Source organism: Phaethon aethereus (genome assembly GCF_964289735.1).
Source record: "Phaethon aethereus genome assembly, chromosome: 2".
NCBI lineage: Eukaryota > Metazoa > Chordata > Aves > Phaethontiformes > Phaethontidae > Phaethon > Phaethon aethereus.
Genome location: NC_138582.1, coordinates 5,810,934 through 5,834,277, shown reverse-complemented (window position 1 = coordinate 5,834,277; position 23,344 = coordinate 5,810,934).

Genomic DNA, 23,344 nt, shown 5'->3' with positions numbered 1-23,344 from the left:
CATAAGAGTGGACTCTACATTTTTTAATAAACCTCCAGAAAGAGTTGTTGATTCAATGCATACAGCTCCATGGAAATGTCAACACAATGTCACCAGGAGGCCAGTAGTCAAATAGTGTTAGGGATTATTAGTAAAAGAACAGAGAACAAACCAGAACATTTCTTTCCAGTCTGGAGTACACTACCCGTATTCCCAGCGCAGTGTGTGCATTTCTGGTTATCTTATCTAAGAAAGGTGTAGAAGAACTTGAAAGGCTACAGTGAAGGACAAGAGAGGGATTCAAAGGTAAAGAACAGCTCTGAGAAAGGATAGAGTCTTCAGCCTTGAAAAAGAAGAGATGTAGAGAGGCTGTAACAGAGTTTTGCACAGTATGGAGTCATTACATAAGAACTAGTGAGTACCAGATGAAATGATCAGCCAGAAGATTTACACAAAGAAGTGCTTGTTCATGCAGTGCATAATTAAATCATGGAATTCATTGCAATAAGATGCTCTGGAAGTTATAAATAGGTTCAAAAAGTAATTAGGCACTGCATAGAAAAAAAGACTATCAGGGCCTGTTAAACTCAAAGCAGAAATACAACCTGCAGCACAGGAAAACCCCAAGCTGGAATCTGCCTGAAGGTTGGAGACTATGCCACAGAAGTGGGGCAGTATCAGTATATGCCTTCTCTATTTTGATAGTCTTTCTTCAGGCATCTTCTATGACCACAGACAGATACAGATTTTGAGCTAAAAGGACCATCATCTGATGCAGTATGACTCTTTGGTGTCTTAGCTCCACCCTTGGAGCCTCAAATATATTTGCACATGAGGTGTTACCTCAAGAAAAACTTCTTTCAGACCTCCCACTATGCCTGAATCAACCAGAACTAAAGACTTGCATGCGTCCAGACAGAGAAACAAGCCAGAGCCTGTTCTTGAAACCTGGCGGTTTGGACACCCATCTTGATGCTGGTCTTTCCTCTCAGATCTTTCCAGACTTTTTAAACTATAACAATCATTAGATTTAAAAAAAAAAAAAAAATCCTGATGAAATTGTGAAGGAACCCAGTCATTCACATACCTTCCCACTGAGAAGGACTATCCCACTTTAACAGTGGGACAAGCAGGAAAAGTGGAATATGTCTACAAGGGAGACAACTTCTTCTGAAAGGACAGAAAGGAAAGAGGGTGCTGTGTTTTACATCAAGAGCATGTGCATTTTCCATGAAGTTCAGAAGTGATGGAGGTTTGCTGTTGTCTCCACATGAATATGAGAAGGAGGAATGGGAGAAGATGGGTCTTCTACAGACCATGGACATCTGAAGGACAAGTTGTAGTGTCAGTAAGGAACACCAAGTGCCCAAATAATTGTTTGGAAAGCATGGTGGTTTCAAACTATCTATAAAGTCCTTGAAACGAATCAGGCAGGGATGTATCAAATGTGGAGGAAATTATAAGGAGTGAAAGTGCTTTGGATTTGGTTCTGTCTAGTAGAGTGGAACTAGTGAAGAATCTAAAAAGGGAAGGTGACAGGTGAAAAGACTGTGAATAACTATTCAAAGAAAAAGGAAGAAATCAGAGAAAAAAAAGTAAGCATAATGGACTTCCGCCCCCCAAAAATAGCAGATTTCAGCAAACCCAGGGAACTCATCTGTAAGGTCTCTTGGGAACGTAATTTAAGGGATAAAGAAGAGCAGAAGAGCTAGGAGTTACAAGAAGACAGTGTATTAAAGGCACAATAGCAGCCTATCTTGATACAGGGGAAGGACAGAGAGCACAGTGAGAAGCTATTATGACTGCATCAGGAGCTTTTTAAGGGCCTGAAAATAAACTAAGAAAAAAAATTACACAAAAGGCAAAAAGAAGTGTGTCATTAAGAACAAGGGATAAAAACCTCAGGGAGGGTTTGGGATAAAATGGGTTACAAGTTGAAAGGAACATGAAGAGTGATAGGAAAAGGTTTTATAAATGCATTAAAAGTAGGAAAAAACATAAGGAAGTTCCGATCTATTACTTAACAGGGAAGGAGAATAAGTAGCACATAATCCAGAGAAGACTGAAGAATTCAGTACTCTCTTTGCTGCAGACTATGCTAAAAAAATTAATTATGTACAGCTACTTAAGGCAATTCATTTGAACAAGAGGACAAGAGGACAAGCTCAAACTTTAACCATTCAAAATGAATAGGTTAAAGAGTATGTATATAAGACAGAGCTCTTCAGCTTTGTAAGGTATAATGGAATTCACCAAAGGATTTTGAAGGAGTCCACCAAAATAATCCATGGACTATTTGCAATTACCTCTGAGAACTTGTGGAAGACACGAGAGATGCCAGAGGACTGAAGCAGAGAAATGGGAGTACATAAAGAAATGGGTACCCAAAACCATGAGGCCAGTCAGCCTCACCTTTATCCATAGACTCACTCTGGAAGGAATTATTGAACAATCTATAGACATTACGGTAAAAACCAGGTGATAGAAAACAGACAACAGGGATTTGCAAAGAATGTATCATGTCAGATCGACAAAATTTCATCCTTGACAGGGTAGCACAAGTGTTGGATGAGAAGGCAGTAGTGGCTGTGATTTAAGATGACTTCACTGAGGCTTTCTTACAGTCTCACATAACATCCTCTAAGCAGTTGAGAGGAAGATGGTATACAAGATGTTTCTAAAACATGTGTACATCATTGCAAACATATTCATTCACATTCAGGGTGCTATTTTCTCTGCCCTGAGAAGATGGAACATTCAAATTGTGTTTAACCAGACTATCTCAGCTGCCTTGGGGAAAGACAGCAGGACAAGAAGCTGCCATGCACTAGTTGCTTCACAAGAACTGGCTTATCCAGCCCTTTTCCCACTGATAAATGTGAGGCACCTGGAGGTGCTTTGTCCCTCTATTAAAGATTGGTAATTTATCTTCTATTGCCTTGGATGAGAACATATAACTTGTTTCTTCCCAATGACAGCTCAGGAGAAAAAACCTCAACCTCCCTTGTCTGCCACTCTGTATATAGGGAGTGGCCGTTGCCCTGGTGAAGTTAATGAGCAGTGACCATGTACTAAAACCTTTCTTTTTAATGAACCCTGTGCACAGGGTGGTTTAGATTACAGACATGTCTTGGATTCAGGTAAATCCAGCATTTCAACTGTTAATTGGAGCTTGTGAGGGTCTTTCATGCATGTAGCTCATTCAATATTATGTTTAATACCCTGTATGATAGTATAGAAAAGACCCATAAAATTTGCTGATGAAGTCAAGCTGAGAGGTGTTGCAGGGAACCCAGAGGACAGGATCACAAAACAAAATGGTCCTGACATATAGAAGAGTTGCTCTGATAAAAACAAAATCTATAAATAAGTGCTCTGCTTAAGAAGGAGAATTCCAGTGCAAAATGGGAAATAACTGGCTAAGCAGTAATACTGCACAAAAGAAGTTGGGGTGAGAGCTGACCACTAAAGAGGACTCAGCAATATGCTGCTGTTGCAGAAAATGCACATCTAATTCCTGACTGAATTAACATATGGAAGACATGGGAGGTAATTAGAATTATTCTTCTTTATCTTGGTGGTGAAACATCAGCTGGAGTATTGTGTCTAGTATTGGGCATCCCACTAAGATGTAGAAAGATTGGAGAGAATCCAGAGCATAACAGCCAGGATAGCAGCTTTGGGGAAAACTGGCTTTGTTTTCTTCAGGAAATGATGATTTGAGGAGGGATATATCAATGGTCTTCCAGCCCATACAAGGTCTGTTATGAAAGAAACCTATGGGGAAAGAGAAATTTGTGGAATAGATGGTTCACATTAAACTGTTAGTGGATGCTAATGAAGAAGGGCAGCAGAAAGACCTCAGACAAGTTGGAGAAGTTAGAGAACTCCTCCTGCAGAGTTTTTAAAGAACAGGTTAGACAGATATTTATCACTGATGAGATAAATGCTTAAACCTGCTTTGTGCAGGAATAAATATCCTTCCAGTGCCACACCCCTGGGTGAAAGAAGGTCCTTTCCCTTCCTTCTCCCTTGTGTCTGAAAACTTTATTTCTACACTTGCGAGGGAGTCCTGTAAATCAAAACAGAGAAGCCAGAAAGATCTCATCTGGCTGGACACAATGTGGAGTCAGGAAGCAGCTGGGACACTTTCCAGGATGAAGGCTGGATTCAGAAGAAAGAGAGGTCTCTCTGCAGCTCTGAATCAAGCAATGGATAGCCAAGATTTTAACATCCCTGTTGTCAGCATCTTCTGCTGGCTCATTCTGGACAGCTGCGTGCTGAGCACAGGGATGACGGACCCCTCTTCACCCAGCATGCTGCATGCTTTGGACACTTTTCTAATCTTTTGGATACTGTATTGCATATAGCCTTGAGAAACTTGCTAGAGGGAAAGCAAGGAGTCAACGGTGAGGCCAAGAATGGGTAATTTCTGCTCCAGACTCATTCTTTATTCCTTGAATTCAAGTCTTGGCACTTTTTTCCTACCCTGTGGCTCAAAGGATTAATAAAATGGGGAGAAGGTAAGTAAGAAAGTTTTCACTCACAAAATTGTCAGAAAAATAAAAGAAACAAAAGTAATCATTCAGAGGATATTATCTAGAAATGTAATTTTTAGTCAGAAGGTAAAGAATTGTTTATTTCTGAATGCCTAATGAACATATTTTTTATGAAGTTTGTCTGTCTCTGTCACTGTCACAACTGCTGCTTATGTCAGATTCCCTCATTTCACAGTTTCCCCCCCAACTGTCTACTTAAAGAGCAAGTAAAACCCATTTCCTAATAGGTTTCAGCTTGTCAGCAGAACAGCATGATTTAAATCATGTGCATGAATGGTTCTTGCAGTACTTTAAAGTTGTCCCAGTTACTTCCTCCCAAGAATAAAACAGAGGTTACCATAATGTCGTTTTTCTGAGAAACAAGAGGCAGCTTCTGACTTGAGATGCCTGCACTTGTGTCTTATCCCAGTCAACGGGTGCTACAAAGGAATATCTCAGGGTTAAAATTAGCTTTAAATGCATTTCTTCCCTGAATAGCACATCTTTGGAGTATACTTAGAAAACTAAATGTAACCGAAGAAAAGATACCTTGAAAAGATTGTTCTGAAGAAAAGCACTTGCTGAAATCAAATTCCCTCAAATTTCTCAGATCTTGGGTCATATTTGTTCATTCCTTTATAGGATCAAACTTTAGGAAAAGATAAAAACAATTGTATCAACTAATGTAGTTCCCCTCCCGAGTAGGACAATTCTTGCACTGTGTTTTATTAGCTACGCGAGTTTGGTTAGAGGACTGTCCTGGTTTCAGCCAGGGCAGAGTTAATTTTCTTCACAGAAGCCAGCGTGAGGCTGTGTTTTGGATTTGGGATGAGAAACTGTTGATAACATGCTGATGTTTTGGGTTGTTGCTGAGCAGTCAAGGACAGTCCAGCTTCTTGTGCTGGGCTGCCAGCGAGCAGGCTGGGGGTGCACGGGGAGCTGGGAGGGGACACAGCCAGGACAGCTGACCCAGGCTGGCCAAAGGGACATTCCCTACCATATGACGTCATGCCCAGTATATAAAGTTGGGACGAAGAAGGAAGGGGTGGAGGGACGTTTGGAGTGATGGCGTCTGTCTTCCCAAGAAACCATTACAAGTGATGGAGCCCTGCTTCCCTGGAGATGGCTGAACACCTGCCTGCCCGTGGGGAGTGGGGAATGAATTCCCTGTTTTGCTTTGCTTGTGTGCGCGGCTTTTGCTTTCCCTATTAAACTGTCTTTATTTCAACCCATGAGTTTCCTCACTTTTACTCTTTGAATTTCTCCCCCGTCCCACCGTGGGGGAGTGAGCAAGCAGCTGCGTGGGGCTTAGTCACCAGCTGGGGCTAAACCACAACAAGGACTGACCCAGGACTCCTGTCTAGGAGAGGTGCTTTGCATTGCTGTTATGGAATCCACACTTACTTTTGCAGCTTCATGCTCTGTGCTGTTGGTGGTTTGCCACCACCATGGCTGCTCAGCTGGGCCCACAAGATTGTAAAGGATATTCCCTGTTCCCCCAGGACTTCTGCAGCTGAGGCTGGAGTACTCCAGCAGCAGGGGAGAGCAATGGGCCAGTAGATGCGAAATATCTGCCCACACCCAGGAGTGTCTTGATCATTCAGGACTAGCAAGACACTTCCATCTCAACATCAAAGCCCATATTCCCCAGAATAAGGCAAAGCGTATGCCTGCCATGGCTTGTCCTTGACCTGGTCTGATTGCCTCATCAGGCAGTCCCATGGGAGTGCCCAGGGGTGCTCAGAAGGGACCAGGTCTGGATGTAAGATGGAGGCTGGTGCATTGTCCACTGCTCTATGACCATTCAGGTTTAGCCCTGGGACAACTGGAGATGTCGTGTTTGACTCTTCTATAGTGCTAAGGAGAGTCATCTTACCATAAGCTTACAAAAACCCCAACAGTTGAAATAACTGAGACCTACAGAGCAGAATTATGAGCTGCATTCGAGTGAAACAAAAGCCTTGGTCAAGGTAATGAACTCTTCAGAAAACAATGCACAGTTCAAAACGGTGGCTGGAGAGAGTCGAAATCAATGTGGAAGAAATAGTTGTATTTCCCAGTCAACAAACCCCTTCAGTAAACACTGGCAACCACATAGTTTACTCAGAAAGAGTAACCAGATTCCAAAAAAACCACGTGCTCAGGCAGACCCAGGCCCTTGAGCTCAACGCAGGCAGGAAATACAAATAAATTAGAGGAGAGGAGCTGTTTCACTCCTTATACTTTGCACCAGAGCAACAACACTGCAGAAACTGGGAAAGTGCTTGTAAACTGGGAGATGAGCACATCGGGTTCATGAGGAAGCCACGAGCTCTGAAACAGAAGAAGGAATCCAGTCTTAAATATTAGTCCAGGGCTTCATTTTCCTTCAAAGCAGGTTTTATATTAATAAATTGGGATTAGCAGGGTTTCAGTACAATTAACTCATTGCTGTGGCAGTAATTTGCAGTTCTATCCTCATTCTGCAAGGTAGCACACAAGGAAGAGACCAAACAAGGCTAAAGCTTAACCTGCTTGTACCAGCTGGACATCCCAGAGGAGCCCAGACCCACGAGCATCTGCAGTGCTAAGCCAGCTCAGGTAGGTCCAGCCTGAGTGGTTTGCAGCCACATCAGGGTTAATCTGTGCTCTGGATTATCCCCTCACAGGCAATTAAGAACTGACCATATCCCAGCACTGCCTGAGGAAGGTGCACAGCACCCTGCTCATTGCAAGGCTCGCTCTCTCAAAAATTCAGCTACGGACACGTAAATGACACCACAGCAATGTGTTTCATTAGGGACCAGAACACGCAAAGAGAGGAGAGGTATAGGCACACTGCAAAGGCAGAAAAATATCTTTTTGGTGGGGTACTGGTTTAAACTGGGGCAGGAGACAGATCTTTAAAGTACCTTTGATTTGCTTTTTTTTCAAATGTTCTACATGGGAAATAACCGGTGTGTAAGCTGATGCTGCACGCTGTTTGGATGAATGCATGGCATTATGGAAAAGAGAAATATATGTGTATTTCTAACAGAGGTGGACAACTTTCATAGCACATGATGGAGAAACTTCAATTAATATTTAATAAGGAATAAATCAGATCAATAGCTGTGTGAATTTTTGCTGGTGCATTTACTGTTTGATGGATTAAATTTATACAGAAACAATATTACAGTACTTACCCAATACCAGATGAATGATACAGAGACTTATATTCCCTGATCCAATATTCGGAACTGCTTAAGAGACATCAATGACTTTACTGAGCAAAGACATGCAGTTGAAAGGTGAAGGCCGAAGAGTTCTGGAAACGATCAATATTTTCTGGTATACCAACTTCTGGACACTCAATCTGAGGTGTTTTAAAAAGGGCTTGAGTTTTCCCAATGTACTGAGTCTGCTCACGTCTGAGAGCAAATCAGGACTTCTCACTCAAGACATGGTTTCAACTCATAAACCGAGGCACCCAAATTCATCGGCAATTTTAGAAATCATCTGGACCTAAAACAAATAAAAATGAGAAGATGAGAATAAAACAAAAATGATTACTAACGAAAAAAGAAAAAAGAAAAAGGATACAAGAAAAAAAGAAAAAAGAAAAAAAAAGAAAAAAGAAAAGAGAAAAAAGAAAAGAAAAAAAAAAAGCCTGGCAAGGAAAGCTGCTCTCAAGCATCGCCTTTTTTTGCAAGTGCGTGTCTGTGTGAGTTTCTCTTTGGAGATGTGAGGTTCTTTTTCTTCCTCTGATCTGATTCTCAGCACTTAGGAAAGCTGCCAGCAGCCGAGGAGCAGCCACGTTTCACGTGCTTACCTTGAACTTTATTTGATAGACCCTAAACCTTTACGTTATTTGATTGGATTAGGAGGAGTGCACTGCAGAATTGCATCATTACCTGAATTTAGTTGACCTCTGGGAAAATGCACTTCCGACGTCTCCATCAATCGGCCTTGTGTTTATAGCTCCTGCAGGAGAGATGCTGAGGGAAGCTCCAACACAGCAGCCCAAGCCAAGCTCCCATGCAGGATCCATCCCCCCAGAGCAGGTGACCCAGGCACTGACCTGCTTCCACGACTTCTGCAGCCACTGGACTTTGTACAAGGTGACTGGCCCCAGTACAGGAGAGGGGAGCTGAACCAGGAGCAATGCAGCCAGGCTGAGACGCGTGGGAGGCGGATGGAGGAGGGTGAGGAGGCTGTTGGTCTGTGAAGTGATTTTTCAAGCAGGTGCGAAGCTGTTTCTCTTCTTTTGATTTTTTTTCCCCTTAGATTCTCAAGCAGCCTCCATTTATCAACGTATGAAGGAGATTAATTGTAAGAGAAATATCCAGTCTATAAGAAGATGGGGCTGAAGCCACTGCAGGCTCTCAAAACATGCAAGGACAGTTTGGTTTTCCACAGCTTACAGCCTTGACCTCATGGTCAAGGACCCTGGAAAGAAGTTTTGACCCTTGCCCCTTCCATGTAGCCATACCAGCTTAGGGCCTCAGCGTGAGAGAAACCTTTTGGGATATGGATATAGAGAGATAAAGCAATTGCTGGAGATCTACTGCCTTTTCCCCACAGGTGTGCCTGTGCTGAAATCCCTCCCTGAGTGTGAGCAAAGGGGTGAACTTAGTGCTGGTGCTAAATAAAGTCTTTGTCAATCAAAGACTGGTTGTGGCTGAGGGGTTCTTGGCATAGACCTGTAGCTGGGTTTGGTTTGAGTTCCTCTTTCAAGATGTTTTTTTTTTCCTCCTCCTATGATATAATTCTTTACACTTGTTTTGTTGTCACAAGATTTTTGTTTATTTACAACAACAGGATCCCATGTTTCACAGGGAAGCGTGACTCAGTGGAGCTGGTTGCAGTGAGCCGAGCACAGTTGGGGTAAAGGATTGTTTCGGTTTCTTATTTTCTGAATATTGCAGTGACATGGGAATGCCAAGGAAGTCCTCTCTCCCCAGACCAAGACCTCAACTGTGCCACCCCCAGGAACTCTGCAGGATGCATGACTCCAAAGAGCTACAACACCAAGTTTCATAACACCCCCAGTCCCACTGCAGATCAGAGATCATACAACCGGCTTTGATCTGAAACTGGCTCCAAACCAGCACCGTCACAGGTGTTGGAATGGTCAAACAGAGAAGTAGCCTAGAGCAATTGCCCAAAACCCCTGTAATGTTCATTTTGAAAAAAAAAGTACTCAAATATTCCTTGAAGAACAACAGTAAAGGGTTAATTTATAACTGATCATTTAATAAGCATTCTAAAATTAGCTTTTATAAAGTCCAGCAGCCCAATAGGTTGCCCACCCCACAGTTTTTCGTAATTAAAAATGCCTCTTATCCAGGTGCTTGTGTCTCTAAGATGCTTATAGGAACAATTAATTATTTATTAAACCTTTAGCTGGTTAAAATGAAAAATTCATAGGAAGTGTGACCATAAACAGACTAAACTAGGAAATGCTTCAGCAGATGAAGAAAAAAGAAAACTAAAAACATTTCATATCAGGCAGTGTTAGTGGCTTTTCACCCACCAGATCATGGTGTAGAACGGGAAAGGTTCTTTATCCCACACCAATATATAGGATGCTGCTTGCCATCAGAGAAGCATCCCACATCTTTGACAGCACTTTCTTGCTTGCATTAGATAACTTGCATGCTGCAGTCTCGACAACATTTAAAACTATTTGCAAAGCTTGTCACATAGCCAGCAACATCCCTATATTGTGCTGTGCAAGAACTTTCTCTTGCAAAGCAACTTCCCGTCTTCATACAGCACTCCCAGGTATCTTCGCTTTTGCAGGGTGTAAAGCTGTTTCACTCTTCCCCTATGACACCCTATAACCATCTGATTGTTGCAATTCCCTAGCGTTCCCATGTTACGGGCTTAGAGGGATTGTTTTGAGGGGTCTGGAGCACAAGTCTTATGAGGAGCGGCTGAGGGAACTGGGGTTGTTCAGTCTGGAGAAGAGGAGGCTGAGGGGAGACCTTATCGCTCTCTACAACTACCTGAAAGGGGGTTGTGGTGAGGTGGGTGTTGGTCTCTTCTCCCAAGTAACTAGTGATAGAACGAGAGGAGATGGCCTCAAGCTGTGGCAGGGGAGGTTTAGATTGGATATTAGGAAAAATTTCTTCACTGAGAGAGTGGTCAAGCATTGGAACAGGCTGCCCAGGGAGTGATGGAGTCACCACCACTGGAAGTGTTCAAAAAACATGTAGACATGGCACTTCAGGATATGGTTTAGTGGTCATGGTGGTGTTGGGTTGATGGTTGGACTTGATGATTTTATAGGTCTTTTCCAAGCTCAATGATTCTGTGATTCCGTGATTCTGTTTTCTTGGGGATTATGTATTCAAAGACAACAGCAAGTATCAAATGCATAAAATCACTAGTGTTTGCTACCTTTTTTTTTTTCCTGAGAAAAATCCTTCTTTTATCTTAAAATGTGGGTGCCCTATTAATTCCTCTGTACCATAACCCAGAAGTAACAAGGTACCACAAAAGATTTGCTTGACTGCCTTCATCATCAAATCTCATTTTTGTCACTGGCACTATCTGAAAAAAGCATCCACACCACATGGGGCGGCCCTGAATGAACAAAACAATGGAAGGCTGATGAAAGCATTGTAAGGCTGTTATGAGAAACAAAGGTGTAGGATGTATTTGCAACAGCAAAATGCATTTAAAAAATAAAGATAACCCCTTGTAAAACACTCTTTTTCTACCCTGATCATCAGGCAAGAGGGATCCAAATTCCAATATGAACTTGGTGCATGGCTTCGATAGGCAATGTGGAGGTTTCTTTGTCTCACATTCTTCAAAGCCTCCAAATCAAAGCTGACTTGACAATGAACATTCAGCGTCTCCCAGTTTCACCCAGGAAGAGAAGGGGAGAGAAGGCACAGGAATCTGATAGACCTCAATGTACTACATACAACTTATGTCATCTGTCTTGACCACCTTCATCTCTTTAAGGCCTTTGACAAGGTCCCACACAACATCCTTGTCTCTAAATCAGAGATGTGTGGATTTGATGGATGAAATATTATAAGGATAAGGAATCATCTGGATGACTGCATCCAAAGAGTCACTGTCAGTGTCTCGGTGTCCAAATGGAGATCAGTAACAAGTACTGTCCCTCAGGGGTCTGTATTGGGAATGGTACTGTTCAGTATCTTTATTAATGACATAGACAGTGGGATCAAGTGCACCCTCAGCAAGTTTACAGATGACACCAAGCTGAGTGGTGTGGTTGATTTGCTTGAGGGATGGGATGCCATTCAGAAGGACCTGGACAGACTTGAAGAATGGGCCCATGTGAACCTCATAAGGTTCAATAAGGCCAAGGGCAGGGTCCTGCACCTTGGTCAGGGAAATACCCAATATCAAGATAGACTGGGAGCTGAATGGGTTGACAGCATCCCTGCCAAGAAGAACTTGGGGGTGCTGTTGGTTGAAAAGCTGGACATGAGCCGGCAATGTGTGCTCGCAGCCCAGAAGGCCAGCCATCTCCTGGGCTGCATCCCTTTGGATGTGGCCAGTGGCCAGCAGGGCAAGGGAGGGGATTCTGCCCCTCTGCTCTGCTCTGGTGAGACCCCACCTGGAGTACTGCATCCAGCTCTGGGGTCCCCAGCACAGGAAAGACATGGACCTATTGGAACAGGTCCAGAGGAGGCCACAGAAATGATCAGAGGGCTGGAACACCTCTGCTAAAAGGTTGAGACTGTTGGGGATGTTCAGCCTGGAGAAGAAGAGGCTCTGGGGAAACCTTATTGCAGCCTTTCAGTGCTTAAAGAGGGCTTATAAGAAAGACAGATCAAGACTTTTTGCCAAGGACTGTAGTGACCGGACAAGGGGCAATGGTTTTCAACTGGAAGAGGGTAGATTTAGATAGATATTCCTTAGATATAAGGAAGAAATTCTTTACTCTGAGGGTGATGAGGCACTGGACCAGGTTGCCCAAAGAAGTTGTGGATGCCCCACCATTTGAAGTGTTCAAGGTCAGGTTGAATGGGTCTTTGAGCTTCCTGATCTATTGAAGGACGTCCCTGCTCATGGCAGCAACATTGGAACTAGATCATCTTCAAAGGTCCCAAGCAAACGATTTCCATGGTTCTATGCTTCTAAAAGTCTGTGAAAAAAATATTTCCCATTCTTTCTCCTCTTGGGATGGCAAATTGCTAAGGATGATGAGGTACAGGTGAATTTCTCAGTCCTGGCACCAAACTTGTTTCCTGCGCTACTCCTCCTGATCTTCCTCCACCTTCCTCTATGCACTGCACAGATAATGCCGTGGAAGCCTTTCTATATGAACAAAGATGTGTCCTTTCAATCAGCGTTTATAGAGAGGAAGTCCCCAACTGAGGCTGGAGGAGATGATGGGGTCATTGCAGCTTTGCTATCTGATAAATACAATCTGTAAAGATCTCTCAGTGACTGATACCCCCAAAGAGCTGGCTTTCACAGCAATGGTGATATTACATCTGATTTTCCTCAAAACGCTCATCAGTTGCTGCATGTTGATATAAGTTTTACATGACTGTATTTCATTGAATAGCCTAGACATTAAAATTACCTGATTTGTTCTACCCTTTATTTTACCTTTTGCAAAGATATTCCGTAGTGCTCTAGTAGAGTACCAAGGCACTATGAGGTACAGCAGGAGCATGAAACACCCATATTTAAAGCAATGTCATTCTGACTCATTCATGTCCTGCTCTTTTGTTTTTCTTTTGAACCTGCAATCTTAATTTGTGAAAAAGTCAATAGACAAAAGTTGCTGATATCCCTGCAGCTAAGGGATTGGAAAGTCTCTATGCATTGTTTTCTCCCTCTTTTTCTTAGAAATTCTTCTTTAAGAATGGAAGATGTAAGTTCTGTGACAAAAGGCAGTCCTTCACACAGACGTTTTTATTTTCTATGGATAAATAAATCTGTAATTTAACCAATGAATGTCCCAGGTGCAAAGGAAAGATCTCAGACCAAGAGAACTATACGCATGTGGCAACATCCTCCTAAGTGTTCAAAACTCTGCTTCAAATGAAGTAGACAGAGAGCTTGAAACTAGGCTTTTTCACCTTCTTTGGGGACATCCTCCTCAGTACATTGTATGGATATTTGGGACAGAGCCATTTCATTTACTTCTGTTGACACTGCTCTGCTTTGCATAGCTCAATTAAGACCTAATGAGCAAAAGAAAGTGGGAATTTCTCCATAATACAGTAGTTTGGGCATTCACCTGGGATGCAGGACACTTTCTCCTAGTTCCTGCTCCAATGAATATTTAATTATTTATGCTAAAATGGAACAGCTTCAATATGTGTAAATGAGAGAGACACATCTTCATTACCGCAGAGGCTGAAGCTGCTGGTGGTGAGGGCTGTAAGAAAATGCAAGTGAGGCACATTGACAGCAGTTTGCCAAGAATCTGTGATAATCTGCCAGCTGCAGTTTGGCTGGAACTTCCTTTTCTGCTTTTGTTTTGGACTTCAGTCCAAGTACTATAACTAGAAGCAGGAGGACAACATCCCATCTCTAGACAAATCTCCAATAGTACAAGACTTTTTTTCTTCCTTTAATGAATATTCACTCCATGCTTTATTCCTTCTAATTTTCTGTGCTTTTAGTGGCATTATTTTTCTATGTCTCTTGGAAGATTATTGTACAAGGACAGGATAAAGATCTTTTTTTGTTTTCTTTCTGCGTATCTGATAGTCAGCTTCCTTCAACAGGAGCAGCCACTTCTCCTAGTTTATTTTCTTTTTGCTACTCTCCCTTCTGAGGGCTTTTCAGTCACCTCTCTTGCTTCAGAGTCAAACCTCCCTATCCAGCCCCCCTCAACTTCTCTTCCACAGCCTCTTCCACAGCCCTTCTTTAGTGTCCCATCAGGCTTTATTCCCCTTTTTCTTGGTGACATCTGTAATCTTGGCTCACATTGCACATTGTCCTACCTCTTGGGCATATCTCCTGTAACAGCCTTATATCAATCTGGTCATCAGTGATGACATTGTTCAACATAATATATCACAACTCTCATTAGACCTTTCATTGGACACCCAGCCATCTTTGAAGTTGGAAAATGTTTCTCTTTCTTTCTTTTCTGCCTAAAATCCTGCCATGAAATCCATATTGGGAAGAGATAGCACTGCTCTCTCAAACAGCTGGATTGGGCCACACATCTCAGCAGAACAAGTTTCCTGTCCTTCTCTCCATACTTCTCTCTTCTATGGTTCTATGAAAATTGCAGTTGATTGACAAGATACACTTTGCTCTATTTTTTTTCAGACTCCCTTCTCATCTGACTCCATCTCAGGACTGTCCACACACTCAGATATTTCCTTGTCTCTTAAAAGCTTTCTGTACCATCCTCTTTCCCTCCTTTGCCATTTTATCTCCCCTTATTCATTAGGAGTGACAATAAAACCAAATGGAAACTCACAGCTCAGTTGGTTTTTGACAGTCAAATATTTGCAGAAGACCAGATGAGGGGTTTTCTGCAATCTGGTTCCCCATTCAAATTCAGGGTTGTCTCTCCTTCCATGGCAGTGAGCCGCTCTGCAGATGCTGCATTTTATTCCTTATCTTCTTGTCCTGGTTTCAGCCAGGATAGAGTTAATGTTCTTCACAAGAAGCCAGTGTGAGGCTGTGTTTTGGATCTGGGATGAGAAACTGTTGATAACGTGCTGATGTTTTGGGTTGTTGCTGAGCAGTCAAGGACAGTCCAGCTTCTCATGCTGGGCTGCCAGCGAGCAGGCTGGGGGTGCACGGGGAGCTGGGAGGGACACAGCCGGGACAGCTGACCCAGGCTGGCCAAAGAGATATTCCCTACCATCCGACGTCATGCCCAGTACATAAACTGGAGTTGGCCGGGGGGCGGGAATTGCGGCTCAGGGGCAGGTTGTTGATCGCCGGGTGGTGAGCAATCGCTGTATTGGGCATCACTTGTTCTTGTACATTCCTTTGTCGGTATTATTATTGTTGTTATCGTTGTTGTTTCCTTCTCTCTTGCTGTCCTATTAAACTATGTTTATCTCAATCCACGAAAATCCATTCTCTCCCCCATCCCACTGGGGGAGGAAGAAGTGAGCGAGCGGCTGCATGGTGCGTAGTTGCCGGCTGAGGCTAAACCATGACGCTTTGTGACTTTGGCATTCAGATCCCATATTTTAGCAGTTTTGTGCCCTTTATTCATGCAGCATTCTCATCTATAGGATCTAACAATGATGTTTCTTCCACGTGCCTGAACAATACTTGCTTCCCCTCCCATCAATTTAAACAAATCTCTTGCTAAACACCTCTCTTGAAATTCTCAAGGGTTTTATTTATTTGGGGTTTTTAGCTTGTGGGGTTTTTTTTCCTTTTTTCTCTTTCTTCTGGCCATGCTTCTTCTTCCTGTTAATACTTTGCATGTATCTGAAGATGAAAAATATTCAGCCATTGTTTCAATGTTCACTAAGACACTATTTAAAATCAAAAGCAATCAAAAGATTCAGACATTTAAAAAAATAAAAATAAGTAATACATCCATAATTGAAACATTAATCAGAAAAATACATTGAAAAATCAGAGGGCATCAACCTACTTTTATTTCCTCTTCTCTGGTATTTTGAGTCCATTTGACTACTACCAGGAAATGCTGTTCTCTCCCTTTCCTCTTTTTATATCACAAATAACAGAATATGTAGACTGGACTGCAGCCCCATGGCCCATGTGGTCAGAGAAAGATTGGTACGAATGATAGAGCAGCGATTTATGTATGGACACATGCAGTTTGCTTTAAAACAGGACCAAATCATGCATTCATTTTCTCCTCAAGTGAAGACAATTTGGTCAATGTTGACCTACTCTAGATTTGAACAAGTGCTTTAGAATAGAAAAGGTGGTGGTTTTTATGAGCTATCCTCTCAGCCTTTAACATTGAAAAGCAATTTGACTAGTTAGTTCCCTTCTTGAGCCTGCTGCCTGCTTAACTCCCTGTGCCTCTGGCTGATGAAGGTCAAGGACAAGCAAGAGCAATCCAGACACCCTACACACAGATATATGGGGCTTTACTTATCTTTTGCCCCGGCCCTTACCTTGTGACATCTGCCAAAACCACACCATTCTTCAAGCATATCCTGACATGATGAATTGACCAACACAATTTTCTTCTTAGGGAGTGATTCCTTGTTCTTCTCATACAGTGAGCAAAGGACCAAGTCAATACCAGGCACATTTGGCATCTCCTGCTGAGATGGGGATCTTACTCCATACACACATGTTGAGAGATAGCTGACTCTCTGGCATTACCAGGAGACAATATAAACTTTGAGGCTTTTCCATGGTTGTGCTGCAGGTCAAAAAGCAGCCCTGAAAACAAACCTTGGTTTCCTTCCTTCTGAATCTATGCTTTCCCCATCGCCTGTCCTGAGGCAAAGAATTAACCTTCACAGGCCTGGTATTCATATATGATGTGCAACTTTTATGTCACATGTTATATAGTGGTAGTATCCACTTACTGTGTTTACTTTTTCGTATACGTGTTGATGTCTACACTCCTCATCTCTGCACATATTCATATACACCTTACATTAAAAGACCCAGAGTGTTAGAAAATCAAGCATTCATTAAAAATGAGCAAACATCAGAGGTGAGGGTTTCTACGCAACCATAATTTGATACAAAATCACACAGAATAGTTGAAGTTGGAAGGTGGAAAGAACCTCTGGGGATCAGAGGGTTGGAACACCTCTCCTACAAGCACAGGCTGAGAGAGTTGGGGTTGTTCAGCTTGGAGAAGAGAAGGCTCTGGGGAGACCTTCTTGCAGCCTTCCAGTACTTAAAGGGGGCTTCTAAGAAAGATGGGGACAGGCTTTTTAGCAGGGCCTGTTGCGATAAGACAAGGGGTAATGGTTTTAAACTAAAACAGGGGAGATTTCAACTAGATCTGAGGGAAGACATGTTTTACAATGAGGGTCATGAAACCCTGTCCCAGGTTGCCCAGAGAGGTGGTAGATGCCCCATCCCTGGCAACATTCCAGGTCAGGTTGGACGGGGCTCTGAGCAACCTGATCCAGTTGAAGATGTCCCTGCTCATGGCAGGGGAGTTGGACTATATGACCTTAAATGGTCCCTTCCAACCCAAAGATTCTATGATTCTGTGAACTAGCCCAACCACCATGCTCGGAATGGGAACAGCTAGAGCAGGTTGCTCAAGGCTCTGTGTAGATGAGGTTTGAATATCTCCATCTCCACAGATGGAGACTCAATAACCTCTCTCGGCAAACTGTTTCAGTATTTGATCATCCTCACAGCAAAAAGTTGCATTCTCCTCACTTTTCCAGTTTCAGTGTTTTTCCTCCCATTCCCCTCTAGTTGCTTCTAAATACTTGAATTCTGTTGGTTTTATCACTTTATTCCATACTGGGCTATTTAGTTTTTACAGTTGCTTTGCCAAGTTTCACAACCAGCATGCAGTTATTTCACCAGTATCACTAATGACAACAGGAACACTGCCTGTAGTATATGCAGACTGTAGAGCAGATTAATATTGCTATCAAAACATTTTTGTTGTGTCTATAAACTGTGTGAAAAAAAATTAATTAAGTTACCTTAATTCACTAACACTTAATTAAAAATTTGGGTGCTCATTGCCCAGAGCAAGTTAGCATGAAATTCAATTTGTGCTCATATGCTTAAGACTGCCAGAGTTTAAGACAGTGTCTGAAGCACCCCATTCTACTAAAGTCTACTGGGGTGTGCCATTGTTTGTATTATGGTTATTCTTTGTGTCCCACCAGCATCTGAAGAATCCAGTGCTGTCCTGCATGAAATGGATCAAGTTCCCTTTTGAAACAAGTTCCTCTTTTCATACAATACACATTCATCCACAGTTTATCCAGTTCCTTGCACATTTTACAATGCACGTGTTAATTCCCAATCTTTCTTGCATTATTAGAAAAGTTGACACTGCATCGGTTCAATCAATCTACTGAAAACCAGAGGCAAGAAATATACTGTGTTTCTTTTATCAAGAAAGTAGCCAGCTGGGTCTCACATGCTCTAGGTGCTGGCAGAGCCACTTGGCAAAAATATTTTTCACTCACATCTTCGTCTAATTATTCTTTCCTTTGAATTTTAGAACGCGATTAGTCACGTAAAGAGTTATTCTTCCATTGGAATTTTCATATTCCATGCATCAAAACACCCAAGTACAAGCCCATGTAACATGTTGAAAAGTGCCAGAAATAGAAGCAAACACAGATTTCAAGATCAAGAGGCTGATGCTTAGTGATGCTAAGAACATAAATGAATGAATGAAAAGTTGAATAAATGAATGAGTAAATGTCTACAGTAAGATGTTTAGGTAAAGTGGTGAGAGAAATGACATAACTTTAAACTCATTAATTCTGTTCCTAACTGGTTTCTGCTACACAGGGTGACCAATTATAGTTACTTGCCAGTTCTTAATAGATGATTAATTACATTTTAGCATCCCTATGAAGCTATTATACCATTATAGATTCCCCTGGTATAACACAGTCATGCTCTTTAGCTGGCAAGTACAGCCTGAAGCTAAAATTTCTAGTTGTGTTAGGTCTGGCAGGCCTAAAATGTTATTCAAAAATAAGGTCACAGAATAAATAAAACACTGAATTGTGGAAGACAACATAATCATTCTTTCAGTTCTTAAAGTTCTATTCCAGTAATTCCATGGCATAACAAATTATTTGAATAGGTGTGTCAAATAAAGACTTACACATCACCCTTTTAACTTTCATTATTTGAAATTACTCTTTTTACAAAACTTTCCAGACCTGGTGGGGCAGAGCCCCATCAAGCATTGCTGGGGCCAGCTGGGAGGTGCTGCAGTTAAACATTCACAAAATGTATTAAGAACAAAAACACGACAGCTCTAATTATTATAAATGGGTCATTAAATCCCCTTCAATTGCAATGTGAAATACAATCTCTGAATAGCAAGCATCTCCTGGAAAAATCTCTTCCCCGAAGTTAAAAAAAAAAGGTCCGTTCTGATCTGAAAGTGATAGAAGGTGAAATGCATTTTCCTAATGAATGCTAGTGTTATTAAGACATTAATAGCTACTAATGGGGGAAGGACTGGGATGCGAGAAGTAATATTTATAGAAAAGGTAATCTGCAAAAAGGAAAGACAACCTTGGACTGTCATATTTCAGGCCTAGATTTTACAGCGTTAAAGCTCTTGTGGGGAAGGATGAATAAGGTGACCTTAGAAAAATTTCCAGTAACTTTCTGAAAGTCACTGCTTGGGCATAAGAAGGACTGCTCTTATACCTTGCCAGGGGAGCTGGTGGGTGTCCCTTTCCTGAGTAAACTTGAGAAGAGAGGACATTGTGCGTACACATCAGCCCTTTCAAACCATAAAGGAAAAACAGTGCAAAAGGAAAACAGCCCAGAGGGAATAACTGAAAATACAGAAAGCAGTAATAATTCTCAAAATGCCCTAACAGACCTTTTCTTTCAGCTATTCTGTTCGAAACTTCAAGCACTGGACTAAGGCATATCGCACACAGGGAAGACAGAGAAGCTCTCACTAGGGGTGAGAGCACAGGCCAGAGCTCTTATTTTAGTATGCAACTTACACAACATACTTGGGACAACATACTTAATGTGGACTAAGGGATCAATTATACATCGGTTCACATGAGCTAATAATACACACCACCATTAAACAGGATTAAATGGCCTTGTGCTGACCTCTGTCAGCTGCATCCGAAGCAGCACAACGTGAATTAAGGGACTTGTCATCAAAACCGATGGTGGAATCATGCCTTGCTTATCTTCTTTTCCATTAGAGATGATCATAACTAATAAATCCACAATTAAGTCCAAGTCCATTCACAAGCACCTTTTAAAAAGGCAAAGGGAGAAATTCAATAAATGGTCTCTCCATGAGAACTCCCATCCAGCCAGCCTGCCGGCACTACAGAAACACAATGTGCCATTATGCATCTATGTGAAATAATTTTTTATGTCCTTGGAATAAAAACAATGACTTATGTCAGCAAGTCCAGCTCCTTCATATTCAGAGCTACAATATCACCCTCATTAAACAAATCAGATTAATTCGTCCCCATTTCTTCTTCTGAAAAGCTTTAATTCCTCTGAAGGAAACTTTCTATCAGTTTCCAGTCAAAATGCAATTCTGGTCACTTTACTGCTGTTTGCTCTCTTGCTGACATTGTTGCCTGTAAGTACCCAGGAGAGTAAACAGCTGGGTGGTAAAAGAGGTATTTAAGCTAACACAAAACCTCACCTCCAGCCAGACTGAGTTTTACTTGTCTGAGCCAGCCAAGCTCTTCCAGTGCGTCCAGTTAAGACAGGCTCTTCACTCCCATCAACGTTGAAGTAACTCCTCTCTTCAAGTTCCAGTTTGAGTTCATTTGCATTCAACATAAAGATAACATAACTTCAGTGCTCTCTAATTCCCTGTATCTACTAGATCAACTCCAAAGATATATCCTGAGACACATGTACACTTTAATACACTTTTCATGGTTTTGTCACCTTGGTATTTCGCTGTTAACCTGCAAACAACCATGTTTTTCTCCTCCTTGGTCATTTCCAGCTGATGAGCCCTCTCACGTTGCCAGAGTTCCCATCTTCAGTCCCACATGACCCGGGCATTCTTCTGATTCTATTTGATTTTATTGCTCATACTGTAATCTTCTAAGTCATCCAACACCTACTTCATTCATGATAAAACTACCTCCCTTTGCATGGAGGATGCATCATTACTATCATAAACTAATGTTATTCTCAAACTCCCAATTTTATGCCAAGTTGTTGCGGCCCGAAAGGAGTCATTCAGGATGACCTCCTTCCCTGTGAGACCAACGACCAAGTTCGTGATCCCTCTGGACTGAATTAAGGTGAAACGACACCAGCCAACCAATTTAACAATTTAATAATACACAATGCAAGGCATGAGGTTACATAAATGACTCAATGGCAAATAAATAATTCAAGTAAACAAGTCCCCTCCAGCACATCTTTTACAGTTTGACAAAGAGAGGAGAGAGAAAGAGATTGGGGGTGGGGGGGTGGGGAGAGAGAGAGACAGCAAAGAAGATATCACCACCCGTGGATCCAGCGGCGTCCCATTGGTCCTCTTGATGCTCCTTGGTGGTGGGGTCTCCCTTTTTGCTTCTGATGGTGTCATTTTTATACAGTCCGAGTCTCACAATCTCTGTCTGATCCCAAGAAACTTCATGCATATACAACAGGCTGATTCCAAGAAACTTCGTGCATATGCAACAGGCTGATTCAATCAAGCAACGGCACCTCTGCAGGCCTTGGTGTCTCCTCTCACCGTACCTCTGCTCTGCAGGGACCGGTCATTGCACCTGCACCATATCTCTGCTTTACGGGAACAGGTCCTTGCACCTGCACCGTATCTCGGTCTTTTCTGGGGTCCACTCTGTATCGAGGCATGTTCAAGCCAAATACCAAGTTGTACCAAAAAAGGTGTGGGTTCCTCGGAACTGTGAAATGTTCAAGACAGAAACCGCATATTGGTCCGCCACACAAGTTATAAAAGAAAATATTAAACACGACTGGTCTCAAAATGTATATTTGAGGAGCTCTGTTAGTAACTCCCACTGGTGCTGATATTTCATTCTTGCTCCAAGCAGTTAGTTCCTTCTCTACAATTTTTTAAGTACCGAACCCAGCTCTGTTTCCCCAGTTACAGTGCTAATTTATGTTGAAGAACTGTAGAAAATACGCTATGTTGATGGCACATAGTGCTTTTCCATAAGAAAGCTACAGGGGTAACCTAACACAATCCTAACTGTAAGTCCAGCTTGCCTCCTACCCCATTTATCACTCTTTAGTCCACTTTCCTTTGAAATTTATTTAGAAATTTATATTCTATGAGATTAAACCATGCTCCTCTTATTTTTTATCTTCTTTATTGCTGCTCTTCAGATACTTAATTCAAGAAGAAACGTATCGTGTGAAGAAATAGGTCAGCTATGAGTGTGAAACAAGAAGACTGTGTTGCTTATTATAAGAGAGCTTAAAAATAAGGTAGGAAATTCAGTCATTCAAATGACTAACAGGTACAGTACATAGGACAAGAATAAAATTGTGAAGACTGGAAAAAATAGTGGGGTTTTTTTTGCCATTTTCTCTCTGGTTTCTCAAGAAGAGAAGGGTGAAGCCGTTACACTTTGTGAGTGACTATGAGTATAAATCTGTGTGCGTCTTAACTGCCTGCCTGTCTAGAAAGCCTTTGGAGGAGAGAGACCCTGCCAGTCACTCCAACCTGGCCTCACTCTTGCTAAATGTTAGGGAACCCACTCCCTCTTATGAACCCACAGGAAACTAGACTTTATTGTTTAACTGCTCATGAAACTAGTTATTTTGAGAAGTGATGAGGTTACAGTGCCATCACATTGTTGTGAGTGAGGTCACACTGAAAGATGCACTGAAATACCCCCTTTAAGTGGAGAATGCTCTTCTTCAGCTAAATCTAAATTTACTCATGAGTGTCTTTGGGCTATGAGTTCATATCTCAGTGTCATGAAGGACATCAGAAAAAGTCAGGATGGCAATTACTTCCAAGTGAAGAATTTATTTAACAAATTTAGATATTTCCTTCTTGTGAATTGTGCCCTGTGAGTACAGGAGAACACCGTTTTCTTTAATTCATTATGTTAAAAATTCTGCTGAATATTCTCTGCAAATCATTTCTAATGTGAAAAATGAGGACATTCTCTCAACAGTCCAATACTCACAGCGACTGAGATTATCTCATGATCACCAGGTAACATTCCTCCTCTCTTTGTTGTATCCTTCGCTTGTTTCATTCCTAGTCTGCAAAGAGCAGAGATCTTCTCTTG